This window comes from Phyllobates terribilis, unplaced genomic scaffold, assembly GCF_046119375.1.
Source record: "Phyllobates terribilis strain yellow unplaced genomic scaffold, ASM4611937v1 Scaffold_11__3_contigs__length_659146591, whole genome shotgun sequence".
In the NCBI taxonomy this organism is placed as follows: domain Eukaryota; kingdom Metazoa; phylum Chordata; class Amphibia; order Anura; family Dendrobatidae; genus Phyllobates; species Phyllobates terribilis.
In genome coordinates this window covers 636995670-637019588 of record NW_027362771.1, presented here as the reverse complement: position 1 = coordinate 637019588, position 23919 = coordinate 636995670, and the positions used below count along the sequence as shown (strand labels likewise).

Here is a 23919-nt window from a genome sequence, read left to right as displayed (position 1 = left end):
CAAGCAGGAGTTAGGTACGAGTTCAGACTCTGCAGAAAAAGGAAAGGAATGGACATAGAGAAAAAACAGGCAAAAGATAGGAGAGAGTTCAGACTGGAACTGAGTGTATGGAGGAGACCGACACTGCAGCGGAATACAGGAGCGGGTCTGGGAATACGGCCCCCAGAGAGGCGGGACGAACAGGAAAGGAGCGTGTTCAGACAGGACAGACAAGATACAGGAGCGGGTCTAGTTAATTGGCCCCTAGAAGGCGGGAGGAACAGGCTAGGAGCGTGTTCAGACAGGCCTGGAAATACAGCCTCCAGGATAGGCAGACAAGAGAACACAGAACGGGACCTGGCACCTTCAGAGTGAAAGCACACACTGAATGAAACACAATGCTCAGGCATGGGTTAATTGGAGCAGCTGGTTTAAATACCAGGTGACAGACAGCAATAGGCTGAGGACGCACAAGGGGTGTGCCCACAGCAGGTACAAGAAGCAGGAAGTGATCGGGCGCCGCCCTTAAGCAGCAGCACACAGAAGCAAACAGACAGCATGGAGGGAAGCCAGAGAGACATTCTGGATTGGAGATCAAGTGCGCGCTCTTGCACAGTGGGAGATGGACCACTATGCAAGGACGCCGCCAGGTATGTTACAACAGTAAACTACAAACATTTATAAACACAGCCCCACACTATATACTATGAGCAGACTACAATAATATGTGGACTATATTACAGTGTTAAGTGTGGACTTGTGTGCAAAGTATTGGAGATGTGTCTCTGTTTTTAATTTCTAGTGGGGTGTTCACAATATTTAGTAGAGGTGTTTAGTGATATAATATGTGGGCTGGTGAGGTTTGTGTTCTAGGGCTATCATTTCATCCCAGTCCAGCACTGATGAAGGACAGGTTATATACTGGAGATTATTCATGGAGAGGTATCAGGAGATTAGGACAGAGATGTATGGAGAGTACAGGTTATATACCGGAGATTATGTGTGAAGAGGTATCAGGAGATTAGGACGGAGACGTATTGAGAAGACAGGTTATATACTGGAGGTTATATGTGGGAAGGTATCAGATTAGGGTAGTGATGTATGAAGAGGACCGGTTATATACTGGAGATTATTTGTGGAGAGGTATCAGGAGATTAGGACGGAGATGTATTGAAAAGATAAATTATATACTGGAGATTATATGTGGGAAGGTATCAGGAGATTAGGGTAGTGATGTATGAAGATGACCGGATATACTGGAGATTATGTGTGCGTGGAATCGGGACATTAGGGCACAGATGTAGAGAATACAGATTATATACTGGAGATTATGTATGGAGAGAAATCAAGATATTAGGGTGGAGATGTATGGAGAGGAAAGGTTATATACTGGAGATTATGTGTGGGGAGGTATCAGGAGATTAGGGTAGAGGTGTATGGAGAGGACAGGTTATGTACTGGAGATTATGTGTGGGGAGGTATCAGGAGATTTGGGAAGAGATGTATGGAGAGGACAGGTTATATACTGGAGATTATGTGTTGGTGGTATCAGGAGATTAGGGCAGAGATGTATGGAGAGGACAGGTTATACACTGGAGATTGTGTGTGGGCAGGTATCAGGAGATTAGAGAAGAGATGTATGAAGAGAACAGGTTATATACTGGAGATTATGTGTGGAGAGATATCAGGAGATTAGGGCGGAGATGTACAGAGAGGAAAGGTTATATACTGGGGATTATGTGTGGAGAGATATCAGGAGATTAGGGTGGAGATGTTTGGAGAGGACAGGTTATATACTGGAGATTATGTGTTTGTGGTATCAGGAGATTAGGGCAGAGATGTATGGAGATGACAAGTTATACACTGGAGAATATGTGTGGGTGGTATCAGGAGATTAGGGCAGAGATGTAAGGAGAAGATAGGTTATATAATGGAGATTATGTGTGGAGACATATCAGGAGATTATGGCAGAGATGTTTGGAGAGGACAGGTTATATACTGGAAATTAAATTATGAGTGGGTGGTATCAGGAGATTAGGGCAGAGATGTATGGAGAGGACAGGTTATATACTGGAGATTGTGTGTGGGTAGCTATCAAAAGATTAGGGCATAGTTGTATAGAGAGGACAGTTTATACACTGGAGAATATGTGTGGGTGGTTTCAGGAGATTAGGGCAGAGATGTTAGGAGAGGAAAGGTTATATAATGGAGATTATGTGTGGAGAGATATCAGGAGATTAGAGCGGAGATGTACAGAGAGGAAAGGTTATATACTGGGGATTATGTGTGGAGAAATATCAGGAGATTAGGACAGTGATGTTTGGAGAGGACAGGTTATATACTGGAAATTATGAGTGGGTGGTATCAGGAGATTAGGGCATAGATGTATGGAGAGGAAAGGTTACATACTGGAGATTATGTGTGGAGAGGTATAAGGAGAATAGGACATAGATGTATGGATAAGACAAGTTATATACTGGAGAATATATGTGAAAAGGTATCTGGAGATTAGGGCAGAGATAAATGGAGGGGACAGATTATATACTGGAGATTATGTGTGGGGAGGTATCAGGAGATTAGGGCAGAGATGTAAGAAAAGTACAGGTTATATACTAGAAATTATGTGTGGAAAGGTATCAGGAGATTACGGCAGAGACGTATGGAGAGTGTTAGAACCTTGCTCTTAGTTTTTTTTTCTTTTGCTGGTCACATGACCTTGTTGGCCTATTTAATCCTGCTCCGCCCTTCTGGCTTTGCTGGACTTCTTTGTATATCTACTTTCTAGCTAGCCTGTGCTCTGTATCTAACTCTGTTAGTTTGCTTGGTCTACGGACCTCTATGTTCTATATATATTGTTTGTTCGTCTGTCTGCTACTATTTCTGTTAGGAGGTGTCCATTTTCCTCCCAGTCCTTAGTACTTGTAGGGATTCCTTCCCCACATCTATAGGTCTCCGTACAGACTAGTTTAGGACTTTAGCAGGTCTGATCGCAGGATCAGGTTCCCTGTTACATCGTAGGGATTCAGCTGAGTTCTATCGTAGGGACAGATCTCCTCTCTTTCCTTAGCTCTGGTAGCAGAACATAACAGTAAGTCCAGCCTGCAAATTCTCTAAGGAAAGATTTTTTTGTTCCATCATGGTGTCGGTTCAGGATTTGGCTCATCGCCTGCAGGGACTCTCTCTGGAGATGGCCGAGCTCCGTCAGCACGTGAGTAGCTGTCTTGGAGCACATTTCTTGGAGCCTATGGTATGTTTGCCGGATTTATTTTTTGGTGAACACCGAGAATTTTTTTCATTTAAAAATGCTTGCTTATTGTATTTTCGTTTGAGACCTAAGTCCTCTGGGGATGAATCCCAGCGCGTAGGGTTCATAATGTCACTTTTGCGCAAAGAGCCTCAGGAGTGGGCCTTTTCTTTGCAACCTAGTGATACATGCTTCAGATCAGTGGATAGTTTTTTTTCTGCTTTGGGACTATTATATGATGATCCTGACCGTGTCGCATCAGCTGAGACTGAGTTGAGACGTTTAAAACAGGGATCAGGTAATGTGGAAAAATATTGTACTCATTTCCGTCGTTGGTCTACTCAAACAGGGTGGAACGATTCTGCTCTGAAAAGTCTATTTCTTGCTGGGCTCAGTGAAAGGGTTAAAGACCTGCTAATTGCTTATCCTACACCTGAAGATTTGCAACAGGCTATGCAATTAGCTATACGGGTAGATAGAAGACTGCGTGCAAGGGTTAATGAGAGCAAATCCTCTGCTATGTCAGTTTCTGGTTATGAGAATGTGTGTACTAACAGTGGTGAACCGATGGAGATTGGATCGGTGGCACCTCGCTCTCAAGAAAAAGACCGTCGATTTTTTGAAGGCTTGTGTTTCTATTGCGGAAAATCTGGTCATTTGATTAAAGGCTGTGAGCTTCGTATGAAGAAAGAAAAAAAAATGGTCAGTCATGCCCGTATTGCCTGTTTAAATTCCAAGGGTGTATTTTTAGCTGCTTCCATGATTGCTCGGGAAAAATTAATGGAATTTCGTGTGTTTGTCGATTGTGGGTCTACTCTGAATATAATTGATGGGGGATTCGTGGAAAGACTCAATTTAAAACCTGAACCTTTATCATCCCCCATTGCTGTGGTTTCTGTGGATGGTTCCCCTTTGAAGAATATTACTCTCAAGGTCTGTGAATTTCCTCTCACTATTAATGGTGTTCACCATGAGAAATTGGATTTGGTAGTGTTGAATAACTTGCCTTCTCCAGTAATATTGGGATTGCCCTGGTTAAAATTTCACAATCCTGTACAAGATTGGTCTACCACTGAAATTAAATCCTGGAGCCATAAATGTTATGACAAGTGTTGTAACGGGCGTATTGCAGCTTTGGATAGGGGAGAATTGCCTGTTCCTATTCAGGATTTTTGGAGAGTTTTTTCTGAGAAGGAATCGCAGGTTTTGCCTCCCCATAGAGACTATGATTGTTCTATTGAATTTGTCCCTGGAGCGACTCTTCCTAAAAGTCGTTTATTTAACCTTACTATTCCTGAGAGGAAGGCTTTGGAGGAATACATACAGACAAGTTTGGCCGCCGGTCACATTAGGCCCTCTAAGTCTCCTGTGGCGGTTGGATTTTTTTTTGTAAAAAAAAAGGACGGCGGTTTACGTCCTTGTCTGGATTTTCGTGAGATTAACAAAATTACTGTACGCAATCCTTACCCACTGCCATTGATTCCTGATCTGTTTAACCAGTTAATGGGGGCCAAGTGGTTCTCTAAAATTGACCTTAAGGGGGCATACAATCTGTTGCGCATGAAGGAGGGTGACGAATGGAAGACTGCTTTTAACACTCCTGTGGGTCATTTTGAGAATCTGGTTATGCCTTTTGGTCTTACTAATGCTCCTGCATTTTTTCAGAATCTGATTAATGACATCCTTAGACCTTTGATCGGTAAAAATGTGGTTGTGTATTTGGATGACATTTTGATTTATTCGCCGGATCTGGAGTCTCATTGGCGGAGCGTGCGTGAGGTATTACAGTTATTAATGGACAATTCGCTTTTTGCTAAGCTGGAGAAATGTGAGTTCGCTGTACAGAGAATTAGTTTTATGGGTTACATTATCTCCAGCGAAGGTTTTGAGATGGACCCGGTGAAGGTTCAGGCGGTGCAGGAATGGCCTAGGCCTATTGGTTTGAAATCGATACAGAGGTTTTTGGGTTTCGCCAATTACTACAGAAAATTCATAAAAATTTTTTCTAGTATTGTCAAACCTCTGACTGATCTCACCAGGAAAGGTGCTGATGCGGTTCAGTGGTCTTCTGAGGCCATTGAAGCTTTTGCGTATCTCAAGGAGAGGTTCACCTCTGCTCCCATCCTTATGCAGCCTGATGTTACTAGGCCGTTTTTGGTTGAGGTTGATGCTTCCTCTGTGGGGGTTGGCGCAGTATTGTCTCAGGATAACGGGTATGGATTACATCCCTGTGCCTTTTTTTCAAAAAATTTTTCGGAGACTGAACTGAATTACGATATTGGTAATCGGGAATTATTGGCTATTAAACTCGCATATGAACACTGGCGCCACTTCTTGGAAGGTGCGGAATTTCCCGTTCAGGTTCTTACGGATCATAAAAATCTGATATATCTTGATGCTGCCAAGCGCCTGAATGCCCGTCAGGCTAGGTGGGCACTGTTTTTCTCGCGGTTTAATTTCTCCGTTACTTACATCCCTGGTACTAAGAATGTTAAGGCGGATGCCTTGTCTCGCAGTTTTTCTCCCATAGTCGGTGCTGAGAAAGAGGAGAACATTTTACAAGAAGGTGTTGTGATAGCTGCTTTGGACTCCGTTTTGGAAAATGAGATTCTTAAAGCACAGGAGAATGCCCCTTCTAACACTCCTCATGGGAGGTTGTTTGTGCCTGGGACCTTTAGGAGAGATTTGTTTGTTGAGTGTCACGAATCTCGGTTGGCAGGTCATCCCGGAATCTCTGAGACCAAGAGACTGGTGGGTCGCAGTTTTTGGTGGCCTGGATGGCAGAAGGAAGTCATTAAGTGGGTGCGTCAATGTACTATATGTGCTAGATCTAAGTCCTCACATACTCCTGCTGCGGGGTTGCTTTGTCCTTTGGAGGTTCCCAGTGCTCCTTGGACACATTTGGCTATGGACTTTATAACTGACCTTCCCCCCTCTGAGGGTTTTACTGTCATCTGGGTGGTCGTGGACCGTTTTAGCAAGATGTGTCACTTGGTTCCTTTCGTCAAACTGCCCTGCGCTAAAACTCTCGCTAAGGCCTTTGTCAAGGAAATTGTCAGACTTCATGGCGTTTCTACTGACATTGTTTCTGATAGGGGTCCTCAGTTCGTGGCTCGTTTTTGGCGTGCCTTTTGTGATAGGTTGGGATTTCATTTGTCGTTCTCGTCCGGATATCATCCTGAATCTAATGGCCAGACAGAAAGGAAAAACCAGGATGTTGAGCAGTTCTTGCGTTGTTTTGTGGCAGACAATCAAGAGGGGTGGTCTGAGTTTCTGCCACTTGCTGAATTTGCTCTGAACAATCATACATCTTCTTCTGCTGGTTGTTCGCCTTTTTTTTGTTGTTCTGGGAGACATCCGTCGTTTGGGTCGTTCTCCAAGTTGGGATCTGCCGTGCCTGAGGAGGAGAATTTTTCCGGTGATTTGGAGAGAGTTTGGACGGATGTGCGTGGTAATCTTCAGGAGGCCAACAGAAAATCTAAAGACTACTTTAATAGGAAACGACAGGAGGTTTTGTTCGCTGTTGGTGACATGGTTTGGTTGTCCTCTAGGAATCTGCGGTTGAGGATTCCTTCAAAGAAATTGGGTCCCAAGTTTGTAGGGCCCTTTAAGGTGCTTCAGGTTGTCAACCAATCTGCTGTTAGGTTGGAGGTTCCTACCTCCTGGAGAATTAATCCGGTATTTCATGTCTCTCTGTTGAAAAAAGCTGTTGTATCGGATTGTGACGCCTCTGCCTCTGTTCCTCCGGTGGTGGAGGACGGGGAATATGAAATTTCTCGCATCCTTAACTCTAGACGGTATAGAGGTAGTTTGCAGTATCTTGTGGCCTGGAAACGTTTCGGTCCCGAGGATAACTCTTGGGTGAGGTCGGATGATGTTTCCGCGTCCAGACTTATCAGAGCGTTTCACAGGAGATTTCCTGATAAGCCTGGTCCTAGGGGATCCAGAGGATCCTCTTAGAAGGGGGGGTATTGTTAGAACCTTGCTCTTAGGTTTTTTTTCCTTTGCTGGTCACATGACCTTGTTGGCCTATTTAATCCTGCTCCGCCCTTCTGGCTTTGCTGGACTTCTTTGTATATCTACTTTCTAGCTAGCCTGTGCTCTGTATCTAACTCTGTTAGTTTGCTTGGTCTACGGACCTCTATGTTCTATATATGTTGTTTGTTCGTTTGTCTGCTACTATTTCTGTTAGGAGGTGTCCATTTTCCTCCCAGTCCTTAGTACTTGTAGGGATTCCTTCCCCACATCTATAGGTCTCCGTACAGACTAGTTTAGGACTTTAGCAGGTCTGATCGCAGGATCAGGTTCCCTGTTACATCGTAGGGATTCAGCTGAGTTCTATCGTAGGGACAGATCTCCTCTCTTTCCTTAGCTCTGGTAGCAGAACATAACAGAGAGGACAGTTTGTATACTGGAGATCATGTGAGAGTGGTATCAGGAGATTAGGGCAGAAATGTATGGAGAGGACAGGTTATATACTGGAGATTATGTGTGGGGAGGTATAAGGAGATTAGGGCAGAAATGTTTGGAGAGGACAGGTTATATACTGGAGATTATGTGTGGAGAGATATCAGGATATTAGAGCGGAGATGTATGGAGAGGACAGGTTACGGTATATACTGGAGAATATGTTTGGGGAGGTATAAGGAGATTTGGACAGAGATGAATGGAAGGGACAGATTATAAACTGCAGATTTTGTGTGGAGAGATATCCAGAGATTAGGGGAGGTATAAGGAGATTTGGACAGAAATGTAAGGAGAGGACAAGTTACATACTGGAGATTATGTGTGGGGTGGTATCAAGAGATTAGGGCAGATATGCATGGTGAGGACACGTTATATTTTGGATATTATGTGTCGAGGTTTCAGGAGATTAGGGCAGAGATGTATGGAGAGGATCGGTTATATACTGGAGAATATGTGTGGAGAGGTATCAGGAGATTATGGCAGATATGTATGGAGAGGACAGGATATATACTGGAGATTATGTGTGGAAAGTTATCAGTAGATTAAGGCAGAGATGTATGGAGAGGACAGGTTATATATTGGAGAATATGTGTGGGGAGGTATCAGGAGATTAAGGCAGAAATGTATGGAGAGGAAAGGTTATATATTGGAGATTATGTGAGGAGAGGTATCAGAAGATTAGGGCAGAGATGTATGGAGAGGAAATGTTATATTCTGCACATTATGTGTCGGGTGGTATCAGGAGATTAGGGCAGAGATGTATGGAGAGTACCTGTTATATACTGGAGATTATGTGTGGGGAGTTATCAGATTAGGGCAGGGATTTATGGAGAGGACAGGTTTTATACTGGAGATTATGTGTGGAGAGGTATCAGGATATTAGTGCAGAGATGAATGGAGGGGACAAGTTATATACTGGAGTTTATGTGGAGAGGAATCAGGAGATTAGTGCAGAGATGTATGGAGAGGGTAGGTTATATACTGGCAATTATGTGTGGGGAGTTATCAGGAGATTAGGGCAGAGATGTATGGAGAGGACAGGTTATATACTGGAGATTATGTGTGGGGGGTATCAGGAGATTAAGGCAGAGATGTATGGAGAGGACAGGTAATATACTGGAGATTATGTGTGGGGAGTTATCAGGAGATTACGGCAGAGATGTATGGAGAGGACAGGTTATATTCTGGAGATTTTGTGTGGACAGGTATCAGGATATTAGTGCAGAGATCTATGGAGAGGACAGGTAATATACTGGAGATTATATGTGAGGAAGTATCAGGAGATTCGGGCAGAGATGTATGTAGAGAAATGGTGATATACTGGAGATTATGTGTGGAGAGATATCAGGAGATTAGGGCAGAGATGTATGAGATGACATGTTATATAATGGAGATTATGTGTCGGGAGGTATCAGGAGATTAGGATAGAGATGTATGGAGAGGACAGGTTATATACTTTAGATTATGTGTGAGGAGGTATCAGGAGATTAATGCAGAGATGTATGTAGAGGACAGGTTATATACTGGAGATTATGTGTGGAGAGATATCAGGAGATTAGGGCAGAGATGTATGGAGGGGACAGGTTATATAGCAGAGATTATGTGTGGAGAGGTATCAGGAGATTATTGCAGAGATGTATGGAGAGCACAGGTTAAATACTGGAAATTATCTGTGGGGAGTAGTGATGAACGAACGTGCTCGCCACTACTCGGTACTCTCCCGAACATCATGGTGCTTGACAAGCTCGGCGCTCGGCGATTATTTCCGGGTTGCTCGGGCGGGAACTCGGGTCCCCTCCCTGCATGTTTGGCGCCGAGAGACAATGAACATGCAGGGATTGCCTGCCATGCACTGTAGTGCGGTAGCCATGTTGGTTGCGGGCATTACAGTGTTTGGCTGTCCGCACAGCGTCATCAGGTCTATATCAGACCTGGCGCCTCCATGCTCGTCAGTCACTCCGGATCAGGCAGTGTAGGAAGAAGTGCTGCTGAGTCAGGGAGAGATTTGCTTGTGTATTAGGTAGTGTAGGGAGAAAAACCGTACATTACACATATCCATCTTAACAAACAGTCCTTCTGAGGACTAATCTATCTGCAGAGATATCAGGCAGGCAGGGTGTATAGGCAGGCAGTGTATATAGCAGACTGCAGTGCATATAGCACAAGAAGCTCCATTCAACTTCTGCCTTCTGCTGCTGTTAGATATTTCTATACAAAGGCCTAGGTCTCAGGGGCCAGGAATACTATTCTTTGGATCTTAATCCTCATTATTTGCTTAACCCCTTTACCCCCGAGGGTGGTTTGCACTTTAATGACCACGCCAATTTTTACAATTCTGACCACTGTCACTTTATGAGGTAATTACTATGGAACGCTTCAACGGATCCCCCTGATTCTGAGATTGTCTTTTCGTGACATATTGTACTTCATGATTTTGGTAAAATTTCTTTTTTTTTTTGCAATTTTCAAAATTTGAATTTTTATGCCCTTAAATCAGAGAGATATGTTACACAAAATAGTTAATAAATAACATTTCTCACATGTCTACTTTACATCAGCACAATTTTGGAACCAAAATTTTTTTTTATTAGGGAGCTATAAGGGTTATAAGTTGACCAGCGATTTCTCATTTTTTCCAACAAAATTTACAAAACCATTTTTTTAGGGACCACATCACATTTGAAGTCACTTTGAGGGGTCTTTATGACAGAAAATACCCAAAAGTGACTCCATTCTAAATACTGCACCCCTCATGGTGCTCAAATCCACATTCAAGAACTTTATTAACCCTTCAGGTGCTTCACAGGAATTTTTGGAATGTGGAAGAAAAAAATTAACATTTAACTTTTTTCACAAAAATGTTACTTGAGACCCAATGTTTTTTTATTTTCGCAGGGGTTAAAAGAAAAAATGGACCACAAAATTTGTTGTGCAATTTCCCCTGGGCACGTATATACCCCTTATGTGTGGAAAAACCACTGTTTGGGCGCACGGCAGGGCTCGGAACGGAAGGAGCGCCATTTGACTTTTTGATTGTAAAATTAGCTTGAATAATTAGCGGACGCCATGTTGCGTATTGGAGAGCCCCTGATGTGCCTAAACAGTGGAAACCCCCCACAAGTGACCCCATTTTGGAAACTAGACCATGTTGCGTTTGGAGAGGCCCTGTGTGCCTAAACATTGGAGCTCCCCCACAAGTGACTCCATTTTGGAAACTAGACCACCCAAGGCACCTATCTAGATGCATAGTGAGCACTTGGAACCCCCAGGTGCTTTACAAATTGATTTGTAAAAATGAAAAAGTGGAAAAAAAAAATACTTTTTCATTTTTACGAATCAATTTGTGAAGCACCTGGGGGTTCCAAGTGCTCACTATGCATCTAGATAGGGGCCTTGGGTGGTCTAGTTTACAAAATGGGGTCACTTGTGGGGGAGCTCCAATGTTTTGGCACACAGGGGCTCTCCAAACGCAACATGGTGTCCGATAACAATGTGAGCCAATTTTCCATTCAATTTGTTAGCGGACACCATGTCGCGTTTGGAGAGCCCCTGATGTGCCTAAACAGTGGAGCTCCCCCACAAGTGACCCCATTTTGGAAACTATACCCCTCAAGGATTTTACTAAGGGGTATAGTGAACATTTTCAACCCAGAGATACGACACAGAATTTGATAACATTAGGTCATCATATTGAATAAGTTGTCATTACTCTTAAGCGCAAGTGCTCGCTACTTGAGTTTGCATCGGGTGCTCAGGTATGCACCATGTATCATGGGTGCTCAAGTGAAATTCTAGAGTCCTCGCCCACATGTTTCACGGTTATTAGACACCCCAAAAAAACCATATGGGGATCGCTCGTGCATGGCAGGCAATTCCAGCGAGGTTTTTTTGGCTGCGAAGAATATGGGGTGGAGACTCGAGCACCCGCGATACTCAGTGCATACCCAAGCACCCAATGCAAACTCAAGTAGCGAGCATGTGTGCTCAACACTAGTTGCCTTATCGTCATCTTTTTTTTTTTTTTTTTACTTTTGAAAAAAAAAACAACCCCAACCCTAACATTAGCACAACCCCAACCCCAGCCCTAGCGTTTATCTTTTACGCCGTTCCTCGTGCGATATAAGTGATTAGGCGACTTTATTCTTCGAGTCGGTGCGATTACAGCGATACCAGATTCATATCGGGTTTTTATGATTGACAGCTGTCACACACTAAAAGACACATATTTTGTAAAATCTAGTTTTTGCATCGCCATATTTTGAGAGCTATCATTTTTCCATATTTTGGCCGACAGAGTCTTGTGATGGCTTGTTTTTTGCGGGATGAGTTGACATTTTTATAGGTGCCATTTTCAGGCACGTGACATTTTTTGATCGCTTTCTTTTACAGCTTTTGGGAGGCAGAATATTCAAAAACCAACAATTCAGGAATTGTGTTTTTTTACATTTTTTTTATTCTACTCCGCGTGTGGTAAAATTGATAAGGTAGCTTTATTCTTCGGGTCAGTACATTTACAGTGGTACCACATTTATATTGTTTTTCTATGTTTTGGTGCTTTTACACAATAAAAGCTATTTTATAGAAAAAATAATTTTTTTGCATCGCTTTATTCTGAGAGCTATAACTTTTTTATTTTTCAGCTGATGGAGCTGTATGGCAGCTTGTTTTTTGCGGGACAAGATGAAGTTTTCAGCAGTACCATTTTTATTTATTTTCGTCTTTTTGATCGCGTGTGATTCCATTTTTTGTTTGGCGGTATGACGATAACGCATTGTTTTTTGCTTCGGTTTTTTTTTTTTTTTTACCGTGTTCACTGAAGGGGTTAACTAGTGGAACAGTTTTATAGGTCAGATCATTACAGACGCGGCGATACCAAATATGTGTACTTTTATTGTTTGTTTTTTTTCATAATAATATTTATTGATGGGTACATTATATTTTTATTTTTAGTGGATTATTTTTTTTATTTTTTTTTAGATTTTTACTATTTTTTTTTATTTTTTTTTCACTTTCTGGGAGTTTTTTTACTTTTTTACTTTGTCCCACTATGGGACTTTCACTTTTTTTTTCTGATCGCCTGCATAGCATAGGGATGGAGCACCATCCCTGTGCTATGCAGGCTGTCAGCGCTGCACAGGGAGAAGATAGTTTGGTCATGCACTGCGCATGACCAAAATATATTTTTGCTGTCTGGTGACACGGATGTTGTCATGACGACATTGGGCCATCATGGCAACATCCAGAAAGCTGCGGCAGACAGCGCTGGAGGCCGGAAGAGGAGGTGAGTATTGCGATCACCTCCACTACTCCCGGACCGCTCCCTGCACATAGTACCGGGTGTCAGCTGTGACAATCAGCTGACACCCGGCGGCAATCACGCCCGCACAGCCTGTGTGCACGCGCGATCGCGATGTCGTACTAATACGGGTCAGGCTCTTAAAGCCCAGGGCACAGACGCGTATTAGTACGTCATGGGCTTTAAAGGGGTTAAAAAGCAATCCAGAGAACACCGTTTTTCTGCGCCATTTGCTTGTTGGTACTGCAGAATACAGCCAGGTCCTTTCCATATTACAGCGCTAGAAATACAGCTATTTAAAACTGTGTTTGGTTTCTCCGTCACACAGATCACATATATGTTGTAAGAAAATGCTGCCATTTCTGGCCTCCATTGAATTTTTATTTCAGTGTGTCGGCAAAGTTTTTGACACTGGTTTGCTGTTTAAAATAGTTACCTACAGGCCAGGTATCTAAAACTGTGTTTTCTCCGTCACACGGATTACATATACGTTTTCAGAAAATACTGCCATTTCTGGGCTCCATTAAAAATTTCAGTGTGTCAGTGAAGCAATTCACAGCAGTTTGCTGGTTAAACTATTTACCTACAGGCCAGGTATTTAAAATTCTGTTTTCTCTATCACATGGATCACATATAAGTTCGCTCCAAACTCAGTCATTTGTTGTGAGCATGGAAGATACTGTCCTCCATTTAAAATGAGCAAGGCACGTGGCAAGGGACGGGGAACTGGATGTGATGGTAATGGTGCATGCATAGGCCGAGGACAAGGCCGTGGGCAAGCCGAAATTGTGCCACAACAATCACCCACATCTTCTCGCATGACCTTCCTGTTCCAATTTCTAGGGGACCGCAGCTCACCACTATAGAACTCAGAGCAGTGTCAAAAGGTTGTTGGTTGGATAGCGGATAATGATTCCAGTCATTTAGCCACCACCACCCTGTCTTCCACACGGTCAAGTCTCCGTAGCCCGGAGTCTGGACCGCATATTCCTCACCCTGATCCTCCTTCCTCCCACCATGCCAAGTACCCAGAGACAACTTATCCCACACTTGGACACTCTGAAGAGCTTTTCACTTTTCCATTTATAGATTCGGGCCTCTCGCTGGGTCCACTTGAAGAGGGGCAAGAGGAGATCGCGTGTAGCGATGCCCAAATATTTGAGGGGCCATGGTAACACGAAGGCGACAGTGGGAAAGAGTCACAAGAGGTGGACGATGATGAGACACAATTTCCAGAAAGTCAGGAGGAGGACCAGGGTCCGGAAGTGGAAGACGAGGTTGTGGATGATATAGTAACTCACCTAACCTGGCAGGAGGACATGCAGAACGAGGACAGCAGCACACAGGGGGAGGGAGGCAGAGCAACCCAACAGGCAGGAAGAAGCAGTGTGGTGGCCGCAGACAGAAGGCAGGCAACCGTTACTTGTAGCACCAACATGAAGGAAGTTGGCAATGCAACTGTTAGGTGTTCCCGAGACTGGTTGTTTTTTAAAAACTCTGCCGATAACCCCAAAAAGGCCATTTTCACCACCTGCCAGGCCAGCATCAGGAGGGGTGGCAAAACGACCAGCCTGACCACCACCAGCATGATCAGGCATATGGCAGCAAAGCACCTGACTTTGTGGGCCGATCCCCAGGGTCTAGGAACAGTGTCTGCGGGTGGCACCATTGCTTCTTCCGCTGTTGTGCATGCAAGCCAATCCCCTGTCCATGGTGCATGCGAAGATGCCTCCTGCCCTGCACCTGTCATTGCACACTCTCAAGTAGCAGCATCAGGAAGCATGTCCACGTCCTTGTCCCACCACAGCTTTCAGTTTCCATACCCCAGTCCTTGGAACGCAAGCGCAAATATGCAGCCAACACCCCACAGGCCACACTACTAAATTCTCACATTTCACGACTGCTTGCATTCGAAATGTTGCCTTTTAGGCTTGTGGAGATGGAAGCATTCCGCAACCTGATGGCGGCGGCCATCCCTCGGTACTCGGTCCCCAGCCGCCACTATTTCTCCCGGTGTGCCGTCCCCGCATTACACAAGCATGTGTCCCAAAACATTAGCCATGCTCTCAACAACGCATTTACTAGTAAAGTCCACCTAACCATGAACACGTGGACAAGTGCTTGTGGGCAGAGACGGTACATCTCAATGACGGCACACTGGGTTAACACAGTGGAAGCCGGGACCCAGTCTGACCTTGGGACGGAACACATCCTACCGACGCCAAGGATTGCGGGCCCTAGGTCAATCAGGGTTGCCCCCACGGTCTACATCTCCTGCACCTCATCTTCCTCAGCCTCCTAATCCTCTTCAGCCTCCATCTCCAAAATGACTACATCAGTCACAAGCTGGAAGCACTGCAGCTCTGCCTCTGCCAAGCGGCAAGAGGCTGTGCTGAAGCTACTATGCTTAGGTGAAAAACCGCACAATGCTGAAGAGTTGTGGACAGCTCTGAAAGAGCAGGCAGATCTGTGGCTCACACCGCTGAACCTTGAGCCAGCATGGTCGTGTGTGACAATGGCCGGAACCTGGTGGCGGCTCTGAGGCGAGGCGAGCTCAAACACGTATCATGCCTGGCCCATGTGCTTAACCTCGTGGTTCAGCGGTTTCTAAAATCTTACCCAGAGCTACCGGATCTGCTTTTTAAAGTATGCCACCTGTGTGCCCATTTTAGAAAGTCAGCTACAGCTTCCGCAGTCCTTGCAATGTTTCAACAGCGTTTTCAGCTTCCGGCTCACAGACTGGTGTGTGATGTCCCCACGCATTGTAAGTCTACATTGCAGATGTTGGGAAGGATTTGTGAGCAGAAGAGGGTAGTTGTTGAGTTCCAGCATCAACAAGGCCGTCGGTATTCAGTTCAGACTCCACACATAAGACCTCAGGAGTGGACATGGATGTCATACATATGTACCATCCTCCAAAACTTTGAGGACTCCACCAAGATGGTGAGCGGCGATGACGCCATAATCAGTGTCACCATCCCACTTCTCTCTCATCTGAAATGCTCTCTGCTCACAATCAAAGAGGATGCATTGCAGACGGAGCACGTTGAGATGGAGCAGGGAACCATATAGGATGATAACACACAGCCAAGCCTCATCTTATCCCAACATGGATTGGGTGACAATGAGGAAGAGGAAGGACAGGAGTTAATTTCATGCACTATAGATGGTACTACCTGCACAGCAGCCATACCGTCTGTTCAGCGTGGATGGCCAGAGGACAGAGAGGAGGAGGAGGAGGAGGAGAGCATAGTCTGTCATCCTCTTGGCGAGGACATGGAAGTCTTGCCTTTTAGTAGTCTAGCATGCATGGCTGAGTTTATGTTACTCTGCCTTTCCCATGACCATCGCGTTCTCAAAATTTTGGGTGACAGTCATTACTGGTTGGTGACACTTCTATACCCAAACTACAAGGAGAACTTTATATGTCTTATTCCTGAGGCGGACAGGTCTACAAAAATGGGGCAGTACCAGAAAGCCTTTGTAGCAGAACTATTAAAAAAAATTCCCATCTGAAAATGCTGGCAGCAGAGGGCACACTTCGCTGGACAACCAAGGAGTACAGGTGAGAGAGACAGAACTTCAATCCAGCAGATGCAGGGGAACACTGTCAAAGTTCTGGGAAAATTTTCTCAGATCCTCCCATCGCACAGGCCCTGAGGCATGAGGTACTCTCACAAGGAGTGCAAAGTTTGGGACCTTGCCGACCGTACCAACGTCCTCCGTGATTCCGCTGTGCCTTATAATTATTGGGTATTTAAGCAGGATACGTGGAATGAACTGGCTCTCTATGCCTTGGAGGTCCTGGCCTGCTCTGCCGCCAGTGTTTTATCAGAGCGGGTTTTTAGTGCCGCTGGTGGAATTATAACTGATAAGTGCATCCGACTGTCAGCTGAAAATGCTGACAGGCCGACTCTTATAAAAACGAACAAGGGCTGGATTGGGTCAGACTTCTTAACACCACCAAATGATAGTAGCGTAACCTAAACTCAAATCCAGTGTCTTTTCTTGGGAGGTGTATTCCCATGCACCTTTTCACACCCACACATGGGTATACGCTTCTTGATTTTGGCTATTTGATTTTGTCCTCCTCCTTCTCCTCATCCTCCACCACCATATCACCAGGGTGACCGTGGTCAGTGATGCAACAGCCACATAATTTTTTAAAGGGTGTTGTTTATGATGCCCGTAAAAAAAAAAATTTATACAGTATCTTCATGTGTACCAATGTAAATGTTTGTCAGCCCATACACTTAGTGCATGGGCATTACAAGTATAGGAGGCCAGCTCCTTTGTAATGGGAACATTTTTTTATGAGGCCCTCCTCCACGTCTCTTCCAAGGGGCATTGAAGTACCTCAAAATTTTTGGCAGCCCTTGCATTCACTGCATGGGTCAACACTATGGGAGACTATCTCCTTTCTAATGGGAATTTGTCGTTACTGTGGCCCTGCTCTATGCGTTTTTAAATTCTTAGTGGGGCTTTTCCTGAAATTGTCAGCCGTTGGACTCACTGCATACCCTATAACTGTATATCAGACCCTCTCCTTTCTAATGGGAACATGTTGTACTTTTTACTGTGGCCCTGCTCTGTGCGTATTTAAATTCTTATTGGGGTTTTTCCTAAAATTGTTAGCCATTGGACTCACTGCATACCCTATAACTGTATAGCAGACTCTCTCCATTCTAATGGGAACATGTCGTACCTGTTACTGTGGCCCTGCTCCATGTGTCTTTAAATTCTTAGTGGGATTTTTCCTAAAATTGTCAGCCGTTGGACTCACTGCATACCCTATAACTGTATAGCAGACCCTCTCCTTTCTAATGGGAACATGTCGTACCTTTTTAGTGTAACCCTGCTCCATGTGTCTTTAAATTCTTAGTGGGGTTTTTCCCAAATTTTGGCAGCCCTTGCAGTCACAGCATGGGCATTACCACTATAGGAGACCAGCTCCTTTATAATGGGAACATTTTTTCTACTGAGACCCTCCTCTATGTCTCTTCAAAGGGGTATTGGGTTGTGTCCAAATTTTTGGCAGCCCTTGCAGTCACTGGATGCGCAATAACAGTATAGGAGACCCACATGTTAATAATTGGAACAACAAAGCATAGAGGGCTGATGGCTCTCTAACAATAGCTAGGGCCGACTGCTGGCCTTTTAAGAATAGTAAGGGCCGTCTGATGTCCCTATAAAAATAGGCTTTATTACTTTCAGAGTCCCTACATCATAAATAAAACAGGAAGTGTATGATGATGTGTCACACAGCACATGGCTAGATAAGGTTGTGAAATGTTAAAATGACATTTCCCGGTGAATGCATTTGTCTTAAAAAAAACGTAAAAAAAAGAACAATAGGATTTTTCTTTAGTATAATAAACAGTGTCACCAATTTAACAACAATGTAATAATCACATAGTTCAGCTCCTGCACCTCCTCCTCCATCTCCGAAATGACCACATCAGTCACAAGATGACAGCATTGCAGCACTGCCTTGGCCAAGCAGCAACAGGCTGTGCTGAAGATAACATGCTTAATGCTTAATTGACAAACCGCCCAGCGCTGCAGAGTTGATGAAAGCTGTAACACAGCAGCCTGATCTGTGGCTCTCAACGCTGAACATACAGCCAGGAATGGTCATGTGTGACAATGGGCGGAACCAGGTGATAGAGAAATGACAGCCGGGGTAGATACGGTTTCCCTCTATGCCAGTCCTTTCACCGTGCTAAAGAATATGGCTGTGGTGAAATACAACTCCCACTGAGAAGCTGTTTCAGATTGAAAAACATTGTGCCCACCAGAGGATTTGATTCTGAGGGGTAACCTTTCTCCCCCGCTCAAGAGCCCCATATCAGCTGCAAAGTTAGCGCTATCATGAACTCTCCTTAGGTAGAAACCAAGGCACACCAGCGGATTCTCTGGTGGGACCCTCCAACCCTGCCGAGAAGCAGTCCTGGCTAAGAAAAGTGTGTGGAAAGGTTCCTGGACACTCTATGGCTTCTTTTTTACTGAGATGGAAACCCACTCAAACACAGGGAGAACATACAAAGTCCTTGCAGATGTTGTCCTTGCTGGGATTTGAACCCAGGATCCCAGTGCTGCAAGTCTTCAGTGCTAACTACTGATCCAATGTGCTGCCGTTCACCCTCTAATATCTAACAGGCTGGAGAAACTTGCACCTACTGCCACTCTATCATCAGCTCCTTTCTGAGATAATGTATTTGGGCAGCAACTCAGTCTACCAAATAAAATTCCTGAAAAGGAAATTGGGGATGGCTTTGCTAATGGTACTGGGGGCAGTGCTAATACCATGGCGTCATACCATATTTTGCTGGAAATATTCCAGGCTGGTAGGAGGCAAGCAAATTCACACAGAATAGTACCAGCAGTTATGTTCAGAGACCCGCGCTTGTAGAAGACGGAGACAACACCCGGAGAAATAGTGACGGCTGGGGACCGAGTATAGGCATGAGGCATGAGGCATGTGGTTGTGAAAAGCTTCTGCCTCCACAGGCCAAAAAGGCCACATTTCAAGGGCAAGCAGCTTTAGAGGACTTCCTGGGAGAAATGAAATGCAGGGTAGAAATGGTTTCCCTCTATGCCAGTCCTTTCACCGAACTAAATACAACTCTCAGCAAAAAAAGTTGTGGACTGGCTCCATACCGTCCCTGGCCACATTCACCTGTCCACGTGTATGTGGTTAGGCGGTCCTTCCCAGTCAGTACACTGGGGAGGGCACGGGTAATGTTGTGGGACCCGTGCTTGTGGAAGGCGGAGGCGATACCGGGAAATATAGTGGTGGCTGGGGACCGAGTATGGACACCCGGCCGCCGCCGGTATGAGGTTGTGAAAAGCTTCCACCTCCACGAGTTTAAAAGGCCATATTTCAAGTGCAAAAAGATGCCCAGAAATCTGGCAGTTTAGTGTTGCGGCCTGTGTGTGGGTGGGTGGCTGGCTGCATACTTGCAATTGCATTCCAAGTAACAGAAAGCTAAGCAAATGGTGGCCTCTATCAACATCATGGCCTCACCTCTGCACTATGAACTCTCCTGAAGGAGAAGCCAGGGCACGCCGGAGGAGTCTCTGGTACTCTGGTGGGCCCGTCCAACCCTGCCAAAAAGCAGCCCTGGCTAAGAAAAGTGTGGGGGAAGGTTCCCGGACACTCTATGGCTGCTTTTTTAATGTGGATCGGCCATGCTTATGCATGTTATTTCTCAAACAGCATTTCGATCAGGCCATTGCCCAACTCTGTATTCAAGAAATTAAATGCGCAAAGAAAGATATGTGTGTTTGTCAAAACACCACCGACAAGTGCGAGTTGATGTTGGACGGGCTGTCATTTCTTCTGCAACAAGATGCATTAGAGGACTTCCTGGGAGAAATGACACACAGGGTTGATACGGTTTCCCTTGCACTTGCATTCCAAGGAAAGGGGTAAGGACAAATGAACGCTGCTGTGGGACAAGAACGTGGACAGTGATTGTTGCAAGTCTGCAATGACAGGTGCATGGCGGGAGGCATCTTCGCATGCGACAAGGATCACTTATGATGGGCACACTTTTAGGCAGTGATGCTTCCAAAGGTCTTCCCCATGCTGTTTCCATGACTTTTCAGCACTGTATGCATGTGTCTAATGATGTGTCACACATCGCAAGGCCAGATAAGGTTGTAAAATGTTAAAATGACATTATCTGGTGAATGCATTTGTCTTGGTTGAAAGCAATGCAAAAGTGCAAAAACGCATCAAAAACACTATGTGTGAACATAGCCCAAGGTGTGGGGGAGTATTTTTGGTTTTGGTTATTTATTTTGCCTTCTATACAAGTCATTAACCTGGAAAGGATGTTCCTTAATATATTTCCCAGGAAAATCCATTTTCATTTTGTTTTTGTCTGTTTTATTGTCAGTCCATAAAAGTGGCGTAATACCTCTGACAACGTTGTTGACAGCAATGACCTGGGAGTCAGAAATGCTTCCAGGGGTCTTCCCCATGCTGTTCCATTGTCATTTGAGCACTGTTCCCATCGATTTGGGCAATTTTAAGGCCATCTGCAGACCGCCGGGGGGAGCCGCCTGAAAAATGCTCGAGTTTCCAATAGACTTATAATGGGTTCGTTACTCGGGTCGAGCACCCGAGCATTCCAGTTTGCTCGAGTACCCGAGCATTTTATTGCTCGCTCATCACTAGTGGGGATGTATTAGGAGATTAGGGCTCAGATGTAAGTAGAGGACTGGTTATATACTGGAGGTTTTGTGTGGGTGGTGTCAGGAGATTAGGGCAGAGATGTACGGAGAGGACAGGTTATAAACTGGAGAATATGTACTGGGAGGTATCAGGAGATTAGGCCAGAGATATATGGAGAGGACAAGTTATAAACTGTAGATTATGTGTGGATGTATCAGGAGATTAGGAAAGAGATGCAAGGAGAGGACAGGTTATATACTTCAGATTATGTGTGGGGGGTATCAGGAGATTAGGGCAAAGATCTATGGAGAGTACAGGTTATATACTGGAGATTTTGTGTCGGTAGGTATCAGGAGATTAGGGCAGAGATGTATGGAGAAGACAGGTTACTTATGGGAGATTATGTGTGGAGAGATATCAGGATATTAGCGCGGAGATGTATGGAGAAGATAGGTTAAATACTGGAAAATATGTGTGGGGAGGTATCATTAGATTAGGACAGAGATGTATGGAGAGTAGAGGTTATGTACTGGAGAAGATTTGTGGCGACGTATCAGGAGATTAGGGCAAAGATGAAAGGAGAAGACAGGTTATAAACTGGAGATTATGTGTGGAGAAGTATCAGGAGAATATGGCAGAGATGTATGGAGGGGACAGGATATATACTGGAGATTATGTGTAGAGAGTTATCAGTAGATTAGGTCAGAGATGTATGAAGGGCACAGGATATATACTGGAGATTATGTGTGGTGAGTTATCAGTAGATTAGGGCAGAGATGAATGGAGAGGACAGGTTATATACTGGAGAATATGTGTGGAGGTGTCAGAAGATTATGGCAGAGATATATGAAGAGGACAGGTTATATACTGGAGAATATGTGTGGAAGGTGTCAGGAGATTAGGGCGGAGATGTTTTAAGAGGACAGGTTATATACTGGAGATTATATGTGGTTGATATCTGGAGATTAGGGCAGAGATGTATGGAGAGTACAGGTTACTTACTGGAGATTATGTGTGGAGAGATATCAGGAGATAAAGACAGAGATATATGGAGGGGACGAATTATATACTTGAGATTATGTGTGGAGAGGTATCAGGAGATTAGGGTAGAGATGTATGTAGAGTATAGGTTATATACTGGAGAATATTTGTGGAGAGGTATCAGGAGATTAGGACAGAGATGTATGGAGAGGACAGGTTATATACTGGAGAATATTTGTGGGGAGGTATCAGTAGATTAGGATAGAGATGTAAGGAGAGGACAAGATATATACTGGAGAATATGTGTGGAGAGGTATCAGGAGATTAGGGAAGAAATGTATGGAGAGGACAGGTTATATACTGGAGAATATGTGTGGGTGGTATCAGGAGATTCGGGCAGAGAAGTTAGGAAAGGACAGGTTATATACTGGAGATTATATGTTGAGTTATCAGGAGATTAGGGCAGCAATGTAAGAAGAGGACAGGTTATATACTGGAGATTCTGTGCTGGGTGGTATCAGAAGATTAGGGCAGAGATGTAAGGAGAGGACCGGTTATATACTGGAGATTATGTGTGGAGAGGTATCAGAAGATTAGGGCAGAGATGTAAGGAGAGGACCGGTTATATACTGGAGATTATGTGTGGAGAGGTATCAGGAGATTAGGGCAGAGATGTAAGGAGAGGACCGGTTATATACTGGAGATTATGTGTGGAGAGGTATCAGAAGATTAGGATAGAGATGTATGGATGGGACAGGTTATACACTGGAGATTATGTGTGGAGTGGTATCAGGAGATTAGGGCAGAGATGTATGGAGAGGACAAGTTATACACTGGAGATTATGTGTGTGGAGGTATCAGCAGATTATGGCAGAGATGTATGGAGAGGACAAGTTATACACTGGAGATTATGTGTGTGGAGGTATCAGCAGATTATGGCAGAGATGTATGGAGAGGACAGGTTATGGGCTGGAGGGTTCAGAATGTGTGTGTAGTTTCAGTATCAGAATGGAGAGCAGAGATATGTAGATATTTTTGTCTTTGTAACAAGGAAGACACTGACGGAGAAGACAAGTAATGACAAGGGGAGCAGTGGATGACTGCTATGTTATGGAGCAAAACCAGACTGCGCTAGGAGAGGCTCACCGGAGGAGTGATTGTTAGTGTAGAGAGTAGATGATGAGATTCACAAGTTCTTTTTAGGCTTAACAATGAGAATAGAGAATATTTAACAACACACATTCTTGAAGTGGCGGCAGGGGATGTGCATCCTGATCTTCCACATTCCTCCTGCAGCATTTCTAATAGGTCTTGGGTTTCATGTGGTCAGTGACTTCTGACCACAATTTCTTACCTTGTTTCTAAGTGTGAGGGTCTCAGAATTGTTTTTACTGTTGGAGGTCAGCTTGTATCACTGCTCCAGGCAGGGTCTTCAGCTATAAGATACTTGTTACAAGATCCTGCACTTGTATCTACACTGAAAGTGAAAGTAAGTGTCAAAAAGGACACAAGCCTCCTGGACTTCCTCCTGTGAGTGCAGGAAACCCCACCCGGGGAGGCGCACCACTGACTGACTGAAGGAGGAGGAGGAGGAGGAGGAGGAGGATTAGAGAGTTCCTACTCAAAATAGTATTGTTTGATTTAATGATTTTTTTCTTTTTAGTCATATATTTTATTAATGAGTGTCTGTCTATATTAAGTGTGCGTTATGTGTGTGTTATGTCTATGTTATGTGTATGTTGTGTGTGTGTTATTTGTGTGATTATGTCT

General features: G+C 44.4%; 1 protein-coding gene across 4 annotated transcripts in view; it reads right to left on the bottom strand.

Moving 5' to 3' along the window:
* Nucleotides 1–23691, bottom strand: part of LOC141167153 (uncharacterized) — a 174892-nt gene extending 151201 nt beyond the window's left edge. For all 4 annotated transcript variants that reach the window (XM_073654543.1, XM_073654546.1, XM_073654545.1 and 1 more), the window contains exon 1: nucleotides 23504–23691. The gene's annotated coding sequence lies outside the window, so the exon portion shown is untranslated. The remainder of the gene's footprint in view (nucleotides 1–23503) is intronic.
* Nucleotides 23692–23919: the final 228 nt, after the last annotated feature.